This window comes from Galeopterus variegatus, unplaced genomic scaffold (assembly GCF_000696425.1).
Source record: "Galeopterus variegatus unplaced genomic scaffold, G_variegatus-3.0.2 Scaffold3176, whole genome shotgun sequence".
NCBI classification, from domain to species: domain Eukaryota; kingdom Metazoa; phylum Chordata; class Mammalia; order Dermoptera; family Cynocephalidae; genus Galeopterus; species Galeopterus variegatus.
The window spans coordinates 186062-202905 of NW_007729287.1; the positions used below are offsets into that span (position 1 = coordinate 186062).

The window sequence follows — 16844 nt, forward strand, 5'->3', positions numbered from 1 at the left end:
TCCCGGGCGGGAGCGCCGCCGCGCTTCCCAAGCGGCGCCCTTATCCAGTGCGCCACTGGGCCGGCCCCACATTTTAGTTTTTAATACACTTGGAGTCCACCTCTATATATGGTTTCAGGAAGTGATCCAATTTTATTTTTCTTGGCCAGTTCTATTACCGTTTGCTAAAGAATAATTTTTCCATTGATTTATAGGATTCTCTTTGTTATATTAAGATGCCATTTATAAATAAGTCTGCCTCTCAGCTCTCTATTCTGTTCCACTGGTCTATTTGTTCCTTGTTTCTATTACCTATCATTTTTTAGTGTGTCTCAGTATTTGGTACACAAGTCCCTTCTTTGCTCTTCGTTTTTTTTTTTTTTTTTTTTTTTTTAAAGATGACCGGGGGCCGAGCCTGTGGCGCACTCGGGAGAGTGCAGCTCTGGGAGCGCAGCAGCGCTCCTGCTGTGGGTTCGGATCCTATATAGGGATGGCTGGTGTGCTCGGCTGAGCACGGTGCGGCCGGTCTCAAAAAAAGGACAAAAGAAAAAAAAAAAGAATAAATAAATAAAAAAAATTAAAGATGACCGGTAAGGGGATCTTAACCCTTGACTTGGTGTTGTCAGCACCACGCTCTCCCAAGTGAGCCACGGGCTGGCCCTCTTTGCTCTTCTTTCTAAGGTTGAGTTAGCTATTAGTGGACTTTTATTTTGTCATATAAATTTTGGAGAATTTAACAAGTTCTTGAAACATTCCAACTGAAATATGGATTGGGAATGCATTAGTGTATTATTTAATTTGGGGAGTACTGACATCTTTAAAATTTTTAATTATCCTGACCAAGAGCCTGAAATATCTCTCCAATTATTTAGATAATCTTCTATGTCTTTCATTAGAGTTTTTTTTTTTTTTTTTTTTTTTTTTTTTTTTTTTCAGTTTCCAAGTCATCTTTTTCAGAATTTTGTGTTTGTTTCCTAAATCAATAAATACAAAACAATGTAAAAATAGCAACTAGTTTGTATCCCGTACTCCCCGCAACCTGGGAACAATTTCCTGGGCAACCTCACTCAGGGGTACTTTCTCCACATTTGGTCCAGCAAATGACGTTGAGTGACATATTATAGCTCCTTGAATCATTTTCAGAGGAATTCAGCTGGGGTGGAGAGAGCCTCTGTGATCTGGAGGTGACTAGGTTAGGGAAATGGATTAGTGTTTTTTGGGAGAAGAGAGAACACCTGGGGCAAGAACCTACCCCAAAGAAAGGGTGCCTAAAATATTCACGGTTCTTTCTTTTGCCTCAGGTGGTGGTATGGAGTGGGGAGTGGGAGAAAAAGAGGTGGACTAATGGGTACAAGAATATGCTATCTATTCTGAGTGAATCATTGTGCAGTATATGCATGTATTGAAACAACACACTGTACCCCACTAATATGTACAAGTGCTAAAATATGTTGAATAAAATTAAAAATGCGTGATAATGGAAAGAAGAGTGACATTTATTCAAAGAAAAAAATGAGAAGATGTCCATTTCTTGGCTTCCTTCCCTCCCCACTCCTTCTGTTCCCCTCTGCCCCCCAGGATTGAACACCGGCTGGGACCAGGTAGGAGAATAGCTGCTCTCAGACAAGATCAGCAACACTGAGGGGTATCTCTTCAATGGAGATGTTGTAGGTCTCAACGTGTTAAAGAGTCCTCTTGTCTAGCACTGTCACCATGTTAACAGCCACACACTTATGGCCAAAATGTCCACCATGACCAATTCTGTGGATATGGTTTTTCTTATGGTGGGAAGGTCATAGCTCATGACTGAAGAAATGCTGCACATCAGTGCCTCTAGCCAGCAGTTCAGTAGTAATTAATACTCTGCTAGAGCCAGAATAGAACTCCTCCATGATCATATCTCATTGCTTTTGGTCCATATCTCTATGTATGGCAGAAACAGTGAAGTCTTGGGCATGCATTGTTTCACTGAGCCAATTGACCTTCCTTTGATAAAGATGACTGCCTGAGTGATGGTCAAGGCTTCATGCAAGTCACACAGTGTGTCCATCTCCCACTCCTCTCATTCCATATTGATGTAGAATTGGTGGATACCCTCTAGGGTCAAATCTTCCTTCTTGACAAGAATCTGAATGGGGTCACTCATGAACTTCTTGGTCACCTTGAGCACTTTGGAACGCACCGTAGCTGACAGCAAAACCACCTCGGTGTTGCTGCTAAGCCTTTGTAATATGTCATAGATCTGGTTCTTGAATCTGTGGATTAACATTTCAGCTTCATCTGGTACAAACATCTTGATGTATTTGAGAGACAGATATCTCCAGTTAAGCATACCAAACACGTAGCTAGGGGTACCTATGATAATGTGGGAGCTTCCATCTACAGCTTCTGCACCACAGCATGCACATTAGTGCCCCAAATGCAGGCATGACTGGAGGCACACATGTAATCTCCTAATGCCATGACCACCTTCAGTATCTTGCTGAGCTAATTCTTGAGTGGCTGCCAGGACCGAGGCCTGAGTGGCCTTTAGATCCAATTCAATCTTCTGCAGAATCAATGTGGCAAATGTGGCTATTTTCCCAGTCCTGGATTGGGCTTGAGTAATCACATCATAACCCTTGATACAAGGAAGAATGGTTCACTGCTGGATGGCACAGACTATAGGCACAGTTACCACAGATGAGGGACTCCAAGAGGTTCATGCATCAAAACTGTCAACAATATTATTGCAGTTACTCTCAGTTACACCTTTGGGATCCATTCTATGAGGACCATTGTCTCTGGATTGGGAATCCTGACTTTCAGAAAAGACCCTTAGAAACTCTAAGAGTTTTATGGTTTTCTACATGAAAGTCTTCTGTATTCTTGGTTAGCTTAAGATCTTGATACTTTATTATTTTTATTACCATTATGAAGGATATCTTTTATTATTTTAAATTATATTTTTATAGTTTGTATTAGTCCATTTCTGTTGCTTATAATAAAATACACAGAACTGGGTATTTTATAAAGAAAATGAAATTTGTTGCTTACAGTTTCAGAGACTAGGAAGTCCAAAGTCCAGGGAACATAGCTGGTGAAGGTCTTGTTGGTGGCGACAGTGTCGGCCAGGTATCACATTGCAAAAATGGCAGAGCAGAGAGTGAGAGAAAGAACAAGCTCCTCATTTACTCTCCTTTTAAAGCCCTCCAAACCATGCCCATGTCCACCATTTTTAATCCATTCAATATAGCATGGTCCTACAATCTGATCACCTCTTCAAGGCCCCACCTTTTAATTATTATATTAGGATTTCCCACCCTCAATAGTTAACAGTGAGGATTAAGCTTTGGGGGGACATTCACCCCAAGGCATAGTTTTTTGCCACATAGAGAAATGCTATGGATATTTGTAAGTTGTTCTGGCATTCAGAAACCTTGGTGAATTCTTTTATTAGGTCTGATGGAGAATGTCTTTGATTATTATATCAATTGCTTTCATACTTATAGTTCTACTCAAATGACCTATTTCTTTTTGCCCAATTTTCGTATCATATTTTTTCATGTTTATTAATATACAGTTATTCAAACTGTTTTTCTTCTTCCTCTTCTACTTTTTAATTTCTAAGGACATTTGCATTTACTTTCGCCTTTTGCCCTAGAGCATTACCAACCTAGGGCTGCCCCACTTTTATTTTCAGTTTGAGCATTCTTGGCTACACAGTGAGTATAAATTATAAATTAGAACTCCAAATCAGTATGAGGATAGACTCATAGTTAAAATTCTTAGAGAAGACTCTTTTCCCCACCTATAGCTTAAACTTCCTTATCTGATGGGCAGATTTTTTTCTAGTCACCTTTCCACTAGCGTGTAGCACTTTGAGAATCCTGGCTTTTTTCTGGGGCCAAATACGCACTTCACATGAGCCTTGTCTTTTGTCCCTACCTTGTTGTTAACCCAAGTCCCTTACTGACTGACACTGCAAATGACCTAGGGCATTAAAGTATTGTTTTAGTCCATTTGTGTTGCTATAACAGAAATACCTGAGACGGGGTAATTTATAAGGAAAAGAGGTTTATTTGGTTTATGATTCTGGGACAGCTGCATCTGGCATGGGCCTCAGGCTGCTTCTACTTATGGTGGAAAAACAGCAGGCAGCTGGCAGGTACAAGCAGATCACATGGTGAGAGGAAGCAAGAGAGAGAGAGGAGATTCCAGGGTCTTTTAAAGAACAAGCTCTCATGGGAACTAATAGAGTGAGAACTCACTCATTACTCCCCTTCCCCCAGGGAGAGCATTAATCCATTCATAAGGGATCCACCCCTATGATTCAATCAGTTTCCAACACTGCCACATTGGGAATCAAATTTCCACATGAGTTTTGGAGGAGACAACACATCCAAACTCCATCAAGTATCAACTGACTTTCCACTTTTTCCCCCCCAGTTTTTCCTTGTTGGCCTACAGGGATTTCCCTTACTGTCTTTTGAGGAGCTACATGCTGCATTTAAAAGGATGTTTTATTTAATTCAGCATTTCCAGACTATTTAGGTTTGTGATATGTATAGATCATTTTGAGATAAATATATAGAAAGATCATTTGTAAGCTTATTAATCTTTATTTCAACATTGGTTTTCCTTTTGCTTCTTGTTTTTAATCAATGGTCCATTATGGGTGTAAATTATTAAATAATATATGACTAAGTATATGATCAATTAAAAACTGTCTAACGGTCAAAACTACCACTGCAGCTAGGAGTAACTTAGTTATTGAGTCATGAGGATATTCAAGGAGTCCCCACTGATTGTTGTGTAGGCTCTTTTGATATACTCTTAGAGAATGATGTCCTGATTCAAAGAGAAGAAATAAATATTTGTCTTATTTGAAATGGTAACAAATGTCATTACTTCCTTTAAAATATCCTGGAGCATCTTTGAAAACTCCCTAATTTAGAGCCGGCCCATGGCTTACTTGGGAGAGTGTGGTGCTGATAACACCAAGGCCACAGGTTCGGATCCCTATATAGGGATGGCTGGTCAGCTCACTTCGGAGAGCGTGGTGTTGACAACACCAACTCAAGGGTTAAGATCCCCTTACTGGCCATCTTTAAAAGAAAAGAAAAGAAAAGAAAAAAAACAAACCCAATTTACTAACTACTATTTGGAAAATTCTGGCCCACAGAATAAAATTAAAATTCCGTCATTAGGCATAATCTGTTTTTCACCTACATTTTCCTCCTCATCTCCCACTACTTAGCAAAAGTGCACCTAACCATCATGACGTGCTTATCTTCTCGGTGATGTTCCCACTTGCCCTGAATGCTCTTTCTTCATCTAAAAACGTCTGCTAATTCTTCAGACTTCAGTACAAATGGCAACTTCTTGAGTAATTCTTCCTTCTCTCCTAGGAAGTTAATCATTGTCCTTGTATTCCCTAACATTTATATTTCTGTTACAGCATTTATCAGATGGTAGTTTACCTTATCTGTTTAGACAACTGTTTTCCCTGCTCCTGTAAGTTTCTAGAATACAAGGATCATATTTATCTTTGTAGACCCAGCAGCACCTCACACGATACCTAGAACTTAGTAAGTACTCAATAAATGATTTACAAATAAATAAATAAGGTGGTAACTAATGATGTGGTTATAGATGCCAATTGTATCAATATCTGATATCTATAAGATGAGATGTGTTGTCAATAAAGTCTCTAACCAAGAACATAACCTAATTTTATTTTTTCTTTTTGTGCTTCTCTAGACTTCAAAGCAGAATAAATTGAAAAAGATCCATAAATTCACAGGTAAGAAAGATCCTATCCTTTCCTCTTCAGCTCAAGGCTAATGACAGATCAATTGTGGGTCTGCTTTAAGACCTGAGCTTTAAATAGCAGGTGGAAAGAGGTTGAAAAAGAGGATGTAAATGAAAGAAGTATGTCCATTTTTTCTGCCATCTCCACTTCCAAAGAGATACAAATAGCTCCACAATTCTTTCCAAGGATTCTTTCCTCATGCTTCCTTTCCTCATCTTGTTTTGTGCAATCTTTTATGCTTCTTTTTTTCCCAATACTTTTGGAAAGAAATTTGGTGAGACTGGAGAATGGATAAAAGGGTAATTACCAGGTGTTTGGTGAGGGAATTTTCTGTACCTTTATTTCCCCACCATAGATACTGAATAGACTCCTTTGGAGGAAAAGATATGTATCATGACCTCTGTTTCCCCCACTCCAACTTGCTATTACCACGATTATTCCTGTTCTTCCCAATGGCTTACGTTTACTACATGATGAAGACAGCATAGTATAGTCCCTTTTTTAACTTGCGATCTGGGTTAAGTCTGAGCTCTACCACTTTATGATCTTGGGCATGAGTTCCTCTTCGTTTCCTTATTTGCAAAGTGAGGGAGTTGGACTAGATGATGTCAATAGTCATGATGCTAATAGATTCTTCATCCCTACTCCCAGTTCCACAGTGGGAAGAAATCCTCAAGATGGGTTACCTTGAAGCTGACCTGACACGGTGAGTAAAGTTTGTCTATAGCCTATTCTTTCTCTCTTTAGCTTAACCTACCAATAAACTCAGTAAAAGGTAGGAGTAAAATATCTAGTATTCTGTTTTACTCCCTCACTATGACAATTTCTAAGTTAAATCTCTCTTCTTACTGGTTTTCTTACTGGTACTTTATTTTTATTTATTTATTTATCTTTTACAATTTATTTTATTTATTGAATCAAAATCGATTATACATATTTTTGGGGTTGAACATTGAGATACGGTGATTAAATCAATATTACTAGCATATATATTGTTACAAATCATAATTATTCTTTATGCCCCTTGTCCAACTTCTCCCCTTCCCCATTCCCTCGCTCTGCCCCCTCTAATTGCCCTAGATTTCTTCTCTCCTTCTGAAAGAATAATGGTTACTCTGTTAACTTGTTGCCTAGATGATCTGTCCAGTGCTGAGAGATGTGATCAGGTCCCCCAATATTATCATAGAGCAGATGTCTCTTCCGTGACTATGAAATGGGCTCTGTGGAGACAGATATCCTCCTCTTTTCTTTATCTCTGCTGGTGATGCTCCTTGTGTCACAGCACTCCATTGGCTGGCGGACCATCTGCGTGGTGGCATCTAGCCGTCTTCACGGCAGCCATGGTTATTGTGGTGGCTGTGGTGGGCCACCCACGTGGAGGTGCTGTTTTTGGCATGCTTCTTGGAACTGGTGGTATGCCTGGTTGTGGGGTGTGTTTGGTCCCCTTCTCCATGTCTCTGGTCCCTGGGCAGGCCCCAAGGCGCTGGTGCCATGTGCCTGTCTGTGGGAGAGGGGTCCAGTCCCCTTCTCCATGTCCGGGGTCCCTGGGCAGGCCCTGAGGTACTGGCGGAGTGTGCCTGGTTGTGGGAGGAGGGTCCAGTCCCATTCTCCATGCCTTGGGTACCCAGGTGGGCCCCGAGGTGCTGGCATTTTGTGCCTGGTGTGGGAGGAGGGTCCAGTCTCCTTCTGTATGCCTCTGGGCTGGGCAAGCCCTGAGGTGCTGGCATGGTGTCCCTGGCTGTGGGAGAGAGGTCCAGTCCCCTTCTCCTTGCCGCGGGTCCCTGGGTGGGCCTCGAGGTACTGGCATGGTGTGCCTTGTTGTGGGAGGAGGGTCTGGTTCCTGGCTCCATGCCTCAGGTTACTAGGTAGGACCCAAGGCACTGGCTTGGTATGCTGGGTTGTGGGAGAGAGGTCTGGTCCCCTTCTCTGTGCCCTGGGTCCCTAGGTGGGCTCTGAGGTGCTGAATGGTGTGCCTGGTTGTGGGAGGGTGGTCCGGTCCCCTTCTCCATGCCCCAGGACCATGGGCGGGCCCCAAGGCACTGGCTTGGTGTGCCTGGTTGTGGGAGAGAGGTCCAGTCCCCTTCTCCTTGTTTTGAGTCCCCGGGCAGGCCTCAAGGTGCTGGCGTAGTATGCCTGGTTGTGGGAGGGGGGGTCCAGTCCCCTTCTCCATGCTTCAGGTCCCCAGGCTGGCCCCGAGGCACTGGTGCAGTTTGCCTCGAAGTGGGAGTGGGGTCTGGTCCCCAGATCCAAGCCTCCAGTACCCAGGCAGGCCCCAAGGTGCTGATGGGGTGCCTGGGCCGGAACTAACTTTTCGTCCTTTGCTTCTAACATGGGGGAACTTCCTATGGGAACCAGTACTTGAGCTGTGTGGTTGTTTAAATTGCTACTTTGCTGCTGTTTCCCTAGGGAAGGCTTTTTGTGCAGCTCAGGGTTTAATGGTTGACCTTGTATGTACTTCCGGCTCTCCAGAGACCTGGTGGGTCTGTGTTCTGTAGAATCTCTGATCTGGGCCTGAGTTTTTTCATCAAACTGCACCCCATGCCATTCTGCATTCCTGACCAGTCTCCTCTGAGTGGTCCTGTGCTGATTGGGGGGCAGATCAGCTGTCCTTGCTGTGCCCCAGTGTTCTCCCAGTGGGCCTGTCTCCCCCACCGCCCGTGCTCCAAACACTTCCCATGGGACGGGCTCCGCACTGGTCCCTTGCAATGACTCACCAGCCTCTGAATGGCTCCCTTTTTTCAGTTGTTCTGGCTCCTCGCTCCTGCGTGGGTCCATGTGAACGCTATTAGTAGTCTTGCTGTCCTGGGGGCCGCCAAGGCCCTCTTCTCTCTTGCTGCCTCCAAGTAACTCCATCTGAAGGGCACAGCTGAAGCTCCTTACTGGTACTTTAATATCACTTCAGTTACACTGACATACTCTGTTGCATTCAGTGTTTCAGGACTTCCTGCATCCTCGGCCCAGGAGTATGTATTCTGGTCAATGAACAGGAGTCTTCAACAAATTTTCCAACACCTGGAAAGTGCAAGGTCAGGAATGTAGTTTCTGGGTGAGAGAGGGAGGGAGGAAGGGAGGGAAAGAGAGAAGAAGAGAGAGAGGGAGGGAGGAAGGGGAAGAAGAAAATTAGTTTGGGCAGTAGGGGAAATTCTGGGTTCAAACTGGTAAGGATCATTTCTGAGTGGAATGGGAACAGTTGCTTCCCTTTGTCCTAGTGGAGGACTTCTTTCCATAAGTAACTAATGTTGGGGAAAGCAAGTTTTTTTCTTTTTTCCAATTCTCCCTCAGGCCAAAAATATTTTGCAAAGAAATAGTCACTCTATTTCTTTTTCCTACTTTTCCTTTTCCTACTTCAAAGCAAGTAAAAACTTTTCTCTTTATTTCTTAGATCATGTCTTATGGAACTGGGTTTGCCCAAACCACAGGATAAGATTTCTTCCTCCACCTCCTCCTTTCTTGTGGCTCAGGAGGCTGTTCTACCCTGTTGTAACTGTAAGAAGGCAAAACATTATACTGACCACAGCATCTCTTCAGGATCATCATGCAACAACTGCAGCCTGTCTCACCTTCCTGTCTTTTCTGAAGGAGGAAACTGGCAATTCCGGAGCCATAGTTTACCTGTTTCTCCCAAAAAGCAACCTTCTGTGTTCAGAAACCCAGGCACATCCCTGCCTCCTTTTCAGCTGTCAGATCCTGAGAAATCAAAACTTTTCCATAATTTGGCAGGTCTTTCACCCTTACAACCTCAAAGCTCTTTCATCAACTCTATTTTTGAACCCCTAAATTTCTGCAAACAACAAAAGAAAACAAAAGATGAGAGACGGAGCAAGAGTCATTTGACATCAGGTTATGGGCCAAATTCTGTTTCCAAGGAGAAGCCACAACACCCAGGGTGGGCTCCAATCCCACTCTCTCCTTTGACTAGGGGGCAGCTAGAAGGACATATGTCTTGGAAGGTTTGTACTTTGCAGGAACAAACAGTGCCTCTGCCTGTGAGGGAATCATGGGCAATGCTGAATTATTTAATTGAAGTACAAGGAGGAGTCCCTGAACCAGAGAAGCCCCAAACCCAGTTACCTATGTCCATTCATCAAAGCACTGAGCAAAACATCAACAGTAAATCCCCAGACCTTCCATCATTACTGCTTCATATGAACATTGGAACGGAATCTGGATTAAATGGGACAGAAACAAAAATTTCACAGTCACTTATCTCAGGTAAACAATTACATCCTGAGGGTGGCCCCCAAATCCTTGGATCCAAGCCTCTAGTTATGTCAATGGGCACTCCACCTCCCAGAAGTTTAAGAGTTGACATAATTCAAGAGGAAACTGCTTTACGGAAAAAGGACCCAAAACACTTGCTAGAGCTTAGTATACAGCATAAGGTCATAGGTCTTCCAAAAGAAGGGACACAGCAGCATAAGACACAAGTGACTAATGTGGAGTTGACCCCAACGCTATCACATCAAGTCACAGATAGCATAAAGGTAACTCCACTGGCATTGCTTCAGGTCATGGATTCAATGGGGATGATGTCAGAATCACACTCGGAAGTAAGAGAGTCTGTGGGTTTGTTTCCACGGCCACCAAATCAGGTTGTGAAGCCAGTGGATGCCATGGAAACAGTGAACATAACTCCCAAATCACCAAATCAAGTCACTGAATCAGTTGAGGTAACTCCAAGGCCTCAGCACCAAATTATGGAATCAAAGAAGATGGCCTCAAGACTACTGAATCAAGTCACAGATGATGTGAAAGTAACTCCTGTAGCATTGCTAGAAGTCATGGATTCCATGGGGATGATTGATAAATCACATTCACATATTTTAGACTCAGCGGGAATGACCCCAAAGCCACAATGTCAAGTCATGGAGTCAATAAAGATGAACACAATGTTGGACCATCAAGCCACAAAACAAGGAAAGATGAGTCCAAGGCCACAACACGGAGTCATGGAAACTGTGGAAATGACCCCAATGCCACAGCATAAAGTCACAGAATCAGTGGGCATGACCCCAAGGTCACAAAGTCAAGTCATGGAACAGGTGAAGACTACTCCAGGGCCAGTCCATCAAAGCACAAAATCATTGGAAATTATCTCAACACCATTGCATCAAGTCATGGATTATATGAAAGTAACTCCAGTGGCACTATTACAAGCCATGGATTCCATCGGAATAATTCCACCAGCACAACCACATGTTTTAGAACCTGGGGGTTTGACCCCAGATTCACAGTTGCAAGGTATGGAATCTGTTCATTTGGCCCTACCACCACAGTTTCAAGGCATAAAAACTGTAGAGTTGACCCTAAGTCCACTACAAAAAGATATAAAATCCATGGAATTGGACCCAAAGCCGTGGTTACAAGATATCAGGTCTGAGAAGATAGACCCAGTATTATTGCTTGAAGATGTGAAAACTCAAATGGTAGAATGTAGGAGGTTAATTCCTGAGACACAGGTGCAAAGTATGAAATATGGGGAATTGATCCCAGGAACACACCTTCAAGCAGTAAAATCTGTAGAGACAAACCCCAAACCATATCATCGAGCCACAGAACCTGAAGGATTAAGTCCGTGGCACCAAGCCTCGGAATCTTTAGGAATAATCTCAGAGCCAGTATATCAACAAACGGAAGTGAAGTTCACCTCTGACACTTGTCACCAAGTGGAAGAACCTGTTGGGTTGACACAGTCATCTTTAAAAATTACCCCAGGGCCACTGAGCCAAACTTCAAAATCTATGGAGATGAGCTCAGTGCCATTCCAAAGCACTAAAGAGACAGTTATCCAACTTGTAAAAGCAATGAGGGATATTCCAGTGTCACAACGCACAACACAAGAATTTCTAGATATACCAGGATCAGAGATGCAAAATGTGAAATCAGAGGTGTTGACCACAGAGCCACAGTCCCAAGAAATGAAGTTTGCTCATCTGAATCTAGGACCATGTTTGGAAGTTACTGAGTTATCAGAGATACCCCTAAGTTCAGAATATGAATACAGAGAAACTGTGGGGTTGGCATTGCCTCAAGTTGATAAGACACAGGGGCCTATTCCAGTACCATCATTTTCAGAAACAGGATCTCTGGAGTTGACTCTAGGACCAGGGAGGCAATATGAGAAGTCAGAGCCGCTACTGCAAAATTTGACATCTGTGGAGTTAACCTCTGAGTCATCCCCATTAGTGGTGGCATCTACAAATTTAAATATAGGACCAAAACCACATGTTACAGACTTGACCCCAGTACCACAGCGCCAGGGAGTAAAGTCCAGGCAGTTGGATCCAGAGCCACAACTGGAAGATGTGAAACATGTGAATTTAATCCAACAGTCAACTACAGGAGTGGTAGAATCTGAGAGGCTGACACCAGGGCCAGTGCTACAAAGTATGTTATTGGAGCATTTGACTAAGGGGGCACAGCTCCAAGGTGTAAAATCTGTGGATTTAAATCTAGGCTCTTGGCAGCCAAGTATGAAATCTTCTGGATTGACCCCAGGGCCACCTTTGCAAAGTGTCAGATTTTCAAAATTATCTCCAGGACCATTTCTTCAAGGAGAAAAACCTGTAGATTTAATCTCAAGGACCCCACATTATGGTGTGAAACCTGATGAACTGACCCTAGGTTCCTCAATGCAAGAAATCAAATTGTCAGATTTTATCCCAGAGCCAAAGCATCAAAGTGTCAGATCTGTACAGTTTACTCCAGAACCACAACCTCAAGGTATGAAATTTGTGGAACCAAACCCAGGATCATGGTTGCAAGATGTCAAATTTTCTGAATTGACTTCAGGACCAAAGCTTCAAGATGTCAAACTTGGGAAGCAAATCCCAGGATCAATGTTTCATGATGGGAATTCTGCAGAGGTGACTCCAGAGTTAGGGCTTCAAGATTCCAATTTAGCAAAGATGTTTCCAGAGCTTCAAGGTGTGAAACAGGTGGGGCTTAACCTAGGGCCATGGCTACAAGACATCAAATTTTTTGATTTGACACCAGGAACTCAACTTCAAGGTATAAAATCTTCAGAGTTAAACTCAGGGCCACAACTACAATATGTAAAATTTTTTGAGTTGACCCCCAGACCAGAGAGGCAAGGGGCCAAGCCTGAGTTGTTAGTACCAGAGCCACTGTTTCAAGGTGTAAAACACATAGCAGGGAACCAATTTCCAAGATTTGAAAGTGACATTTCTTCTAAATTACTCTCACAGACACAGACATCAAATGTAGAATCTATGGAGTTGACTCCTGGGCCACAGTTGCCAAGTATTGTTAGTACCAGAGCCACTGTTTCAAGGTGTAAAACACATAGCAGGGAACCAATTTCCAAGCTTTGAAAGTGACATTTCTTCTAAATTACTCTCACAGACACAGACATCAAATGTAGAATCTATGGAGTTGACTCCTGGGCCACAGTTGCCAAGTATAAACCATTCTGATTTAACCAGAAGACTACAGTTTCAAGGTATGGAATCTTCTGAATTCATCCAAGGACCACAGCTGCAAGATATAAAACCTGTGGAGTGGACCCCAGTCTCAAAGCTTCAAGGTTTAAAACCTGAGAAGCTGACCCCAGAGCCACAGCTAGAAGATATGAAATCTATGGAGTTAACCCCAGGACCACATTTGAGAGGTATGAAATCTATGCAGCTAACATCAAAGCCAGAGGTGGAAGATGTCAAATCTATAGTGTTAACCGCAGAGCCACAGGAAGGAGGTCTGAAGCCAGGGGAGCTGACCCCAGGCTCAAAGATTCAAGATTTAAAATCTGAGTTTGAGAGGTATGAAATCTATGCAGCTAACATCAAAGCCAGAGGTGGAAGATGTCAAATCTATGGTGTTAACCGCAGAGCCACAGGAAAGAGGTCTGAAGCCAGGGGAGCTGACCCCAGGCTCAAAGATTCAAGATTTAAAATCTGAGCTGCTGACCTCAGGATCACAGTTGGAAGATATGAAATCTGTGGCCTTAACTCCAGAGCCATGTCTGGAAGGTATAAAATCTATGAAGATAACCCCAAGTCCACGGCTGGAAGGTGTGAAATCTGTGACAAAAACCTTGGGGTCACAGATAAAAGATGTCAGATCTGTGGAATTCACTCCTGATTCCAAGCTTCACGGTGAGAAATCTGTGGAATTGACTCCAGGTTCAAGAATTCAAGATTTAAAAACTGTGAAATTGGTCCCAGACACAAAGCTGCAAGACTTAAAAGTTGTGGAATTGACACTTGGGCCAAAGATGCAAGGTGTTAAATCTATGAAGGTGCTTCAAGGGCCTCAGCTACAAGGTGTGAAATCTGAGAAGTTGACTTCAGAGCTACAAATGCAAGATATGAAATTTGTGGAGATTACCCCATGTTTAAAGCTTCAAAGTTTAAAATCTGTAGAGGAGACTGCAGATCCACATCTGCAATGTATAAAATCTGTGAAGTTGACCCAAAGGCTAAAGAAACAGGTAGTTAAATCTGTGAATGTAACCAGAAAGCAAGAGTTTCAAGGAGTGAAATCTGTGGATTTAGCCACAAAGCAACAGTTGAGAGGGATGGCACCTGTGGATTTAACTCCTAGGCCTGAACAGGACGGTCAGATATCTGTAAACTCGCCAGAGCAGCATTGTGTGAATTTAGAGCAACTGAAGAGAGGGTATGAGTCAGAAGGTGTAATGTCTTTGAAGTTAATTCCAGAGCCAAAATCTGAAGGTGAAAAATCTGTAGACCTCAACTCTGAGCTACAGTTGAAATGTACAAAATCATCTGAACTGACTCCAGAACCAGATTTTCAAGAAGTAAAAGATAAAGAGTTCAAACATGAACCAGACTTTCAAAGTATGAAATTTCCTAAGTTCACCTCAGAACCGCAGTTATACCAAGTGAAATCCTTGGAGTCAACCTTAGAGCCACAGCTTCCATGTGTGAAAACTGTGGAGTTAAACAAAGAGCCTGAGCTTGGAAGTATGAGATGTGTTCAGTGGATACCAGGACATGAGACACAAAGTGTAAAATCTCTAGGGTTAAATCTTAGTTCACAATCTCGAAGTGTCAAACCTGCAGAGTCAAAACTTTCCACAGGGTTGGGAGGTCTGAAGTCATCTGAATTGGCTCTAGGGCCAAAATCTCAAGGTGAAAAATCTATGGAGTTCAACCTTGGGCCACAGTTGCAGTTTGTGAAGACCCCTGAGTTGTCTCAGTTGTCTCCAGGACCACAGCTGCAAAAGGGGAAAATTTTGGTGTCAACCTCAGAGCCACAGCTTCAAGGTATGAAAACTGTGGAGTTAAATCACGAAGCCAAACTTGGAAGTATGAGATGTGTTCAGTGGATTCCAGGACCTGAGTTCCAAGGTGTGAAATCTGTAGGGTTAAATCTTAGGTCACAATCTCAAGGTATCACACCTGCAGAGTCAAAACTTCCCATACAGTTGGGAGGTGTGAAGTCATTTAAGTTGACTTCAAGGCCAAAGCTCCAAGGTATACAACCTTTGGCATCACTCCTGGAACATCAACCTCAAGGGTTCAAACTTATTGATTTGAAACCTGGGCTGTTGAGAAGTATGAAATCATGTGACCCGAATTCCAGGTTAAAGCTCTGTGATATAAACTCTATGACATTCAAACCTGAACTTCATTTGCAAGATGTGAAATCTTCTGAGTTGACCCGAGGACAACAGCTGCAAGAAGTAAAACCCTTAGAGTCACCCCCAGGAATACAGCTTCAAGGTGTGAAGTCTCTAGTGTTTACACAAGAGCCACAGCTTCCAGTGGTGAAATCTGGAGTATTAAACCAAGGGCTACAATTTAAAAGTGATAAAAATGTAGAGCTGAATTTCCTACTACACTTGAAAAGTATTAAATCATCTGAGTTGGCTCTTCAAACAAAGCTTCAAGATGTGAAATCTGAGTTCAACTCTGGGCCACAGTGGCAAAGTGTAAAATCTTCTAAGTTAACACCTGAGACAAAGTCCCAAGATATGAAATGTATTGAGTTAAACCCCAGTTCACAGTTGAAAGGTATACCATTTTCTGATTTGATTATGGGGACCAAGACTCAAGGCACTGAATCTACACATTTCAAACCTGGGCCTCAGTTGCACGCTGTGAAGTCTTCTGAGTCAATACTAAGGACAAAGCTTCAAGAAGTAAAAGTGGTGGGATTCAGCTCAGGCCCACAATTGCAAGATGTGAAATCTTCTAGGTTGATTACAGGTATAAAGCTTCAAGATGTAAAATCTACGGGTTTCAGTTCTGGACTGCACTTAAAGGGTGTCAGATCTTCTGAAGTGATCCCACGGGAAAAACTTGATGGTGTAAAATCTGAAGAATTCAAACCTAGTCCAAAGTTACAAGGTGAGAAATCTTCTGATTTGACCCTGGGAAGGAAGTTTCCAGGTGTAAAATTTATAGAGCTGGACTCAGGCCCACAACTACAAGACAAAAAATCTCCTGAGCTGATCATGGGTATAAAGCTTCAAGATGTAAAATCTATGGAGTTAAGTTGTGAACCACACTTTCAAGGTATAAAATCTTCTGAGGTGATCCCAGGGACAAAGGTTCAAGGTATGAAATCAGTGGAATTCAACTGTGGACCACAGAAACAAAGTAGAAAATGTGAATTGATTCAAGGGAGAAAGATTCAAGATATGAAATCTGTGGAGTTCAACCATGGTCCAAAGTTACAAGTTATGACATCTTCTGAGTTAATACCAGAGACAAACCTTCAAGGAGGGGAACCTATGGGTTTCAACTCAGGCCCACAGTTTCAAGATGTGAAATATTCTAAGTTGATCCTGGGGACAAAGCTTCAAGATGTAAAATCTATGGAGTTCAGTTCTGGACCACACTTGCAGAATATGAAACCTTCTGAAGTGATCCCAAGGACAAAGCTTCCAAAAGTAAAATCCGTGGGATTCATGCCTGGGCCAATGTGGCAAGACACGAAATCTTCTGAATTGACTCTAGGTACAAAGGTACAAGATAGTATATCTTTGGGGTTCAATTCAGCACGGCAGTTACAAGATAGGAAATTATCTTTGTTGACACCAGGGATACACCTTCAAGGTGTGAAATCTACAAAATTAAACTCT

General features: G+C 42.7%; 1 pseudogene; it reads right to left on the minus strand.

The window, feature by feature from the left end:
• Positions 1–1516: 1516 nt before the first annotated feature.
• On the minus strand, positions 1517–7115 carry LOC103599992 (annotated as a pseudogene).
• Positions 7116–16844: the final 9729 nt, after the last annotated feature.